This window comes from Chrysochloris asiatica, unplaced genomic scaffold (assembly GCF_000296735.1).
Source record: "Chrysochloris asiatica unplaced genomic scaffold, ChrAsi1.0 scaffold00048, whole genome shotgun sequence".
Taxonomy (NCBI): Eukaryota; Metazoa; Chordata; class Mammalia; order Afrosoricida; family Chrysochloridae; genus Chrysochloris; species Chrysochloris asiatica.
In genome coordinates, this window is record NW_006408566.1 from 12,181,025 (window position 1) to 12,183,063 (window position 2,039).

Below are 2,039 nucleotides of genomic sequence, written 5' to 3' on the forward strand. Positions count from 1 at the left end.
GACCCAATGGAATGCAGAAATCATCGGACAATCTCTTTGATATTTCATGCGAGTAAAGTTTTACTAAAGGTAATACAGAAAGGGCTGCAAACATACATTGACAGAGAACTTCCAGAGTTTCAAGCTGGATTCAGAAGAGGCTGTGGAAGACCTCCAGTGAGATGGACTGGCAAAGTGGCATCATCAATGGGCTCAAGCGTAGCAAAAATTGTGAGGTTGGCTCAGGATTGGGCAGTGTTTCGTTCTGTTGTGCATAGGGTCACTATGAGTCAGTACCGACGTGATGGCACCTAACAACAACAACAAAGAGAAGGTAAAGATGAGGATCAAGAATAATGCTCCCCACTCAGGTCTTTGGAGTTCCGGTGTGGCGCTGTGGGCTAATGCGTCAGACTGTGAAGTCCTTTGAGCTGCAAGGTTGGGGTGGTTCAAGCTCACATGCTGCTCCTTTGAAACCCTATACAGGTTCGCTACGGGTCGGAATCGACTGGACAGCACTCAACAACAACAATAACAATTCAGATCTTTGGAGATTCCACTCCAATTGAAAACAAACAAAAAATAATCCTCAACCCAACAAATAGAATTAGCAGGGCAGTTCCGTGGCTTGGCAAAACAACAAAGTGATAGTTATGAAGGAAGCTTAGATTTGCTAAGTTTTTGTCTCCCTACCTGTAATGGTTAAGAATCGGGCTGCGAACTGCAAGGTCAGCAGTTCGAAACTATCAGCTGCTCCGTGGCAGAAAGATGAGGTTTTCTGCTCCCGTAAAGATTTACAGCCTCGGAAACCCTGTACAGGGTCGCTATGGGTCGAAACCGACTTGACGGCACTTAACAACAACAACAACCTGTAATGAAATGAGGTTCTTTGTGTGACCTTTTGTCTTGGTTCTTTTGGAAATCAGCTTAGGAGATTTCTCTCCTGAGGAATTGCTTTTGCCCTAGTTCTTTGGAGAAACAACCAGAGGAAGACGCGAAAGGCTCCCTCCCAGTTTGTTTTCTCTTCCAGAAGGTTTACTACTTTTGTCCAGGTTGACTGACATTTCCTGGGTAAACTATTGTAGCTCTGGGCTACAGTCTTCCCAGTGATTGGTCTGTTTTATGCATCCTGCAGGGATTGGTTGCTATACTATACAAATTGACGTGCAATTCACTGAGGGAATTAATCAGTTAGTGATCCTATCGGGAAGGCCATGTTTTGTAATTGTCAATGATTTATTTATATAAGAATGGCAGTGCAGGATAAAGTACTAGAAAACAATGTCAGTTTGAACCACAATATTGGCATTTCAAATTCACCAGCCACCCCTTGGAAACCCTATACAGGTTTGCTGTGAGTCAGAACCGACTCTAGATCTCTAAACTACAACAACAAAGTTCGCAAAGGATTTTTAGAGGCAAGATGGAAGAAACTGAGGTGAGTAGTAGTAGTAGCTAGGTGCCATCGAGTTGGAACTGGCTCAGAGTGACCCTAAAATAGTGACCACAACAGAACAAAACACTGCTGAGTCCTGCACCAACTTCACAATCCTTGCTAGGCCTGAGCCCATCGTGGCCGCCACTGTGCCATTCCATCTCGTTGGAGGTCTCCCTCTTTTACTCTGACTCCCCAGTTTACCAAACATGATATCCTTCTGCAGGATATCATGCTGGTCCCTTCTGATAATATGTCTGAAGTATGAGAGACAAAGTTTGGCCATCCTGGCCTCCAAGGAGCACTCTGGTTGTACTTCATCCAACACAGATCGATTTGTTCTTTTGGTAGTCCATGGTACTTGCAATATTCTCCAACACCAGAACGCAAATGCATCAATTCTTCTACAGCTCAACTGTCTCATGCATATGAGGCTATTAAAAATACCATGGCTTGGGTCAGGTGCACCTTAGTCCTCAAACTGACATCTTTGCTCTTCAACACTTGAAAGAGGTCTTGTGCACAGCTCTCTTGTGATACAATAGTGAATAATTGTTATCAGGACTGATTGTGAGGGTTGGAAATGTAAAGGTAGATGTTTTATAGCAAGGAGGGGAGTGATTAA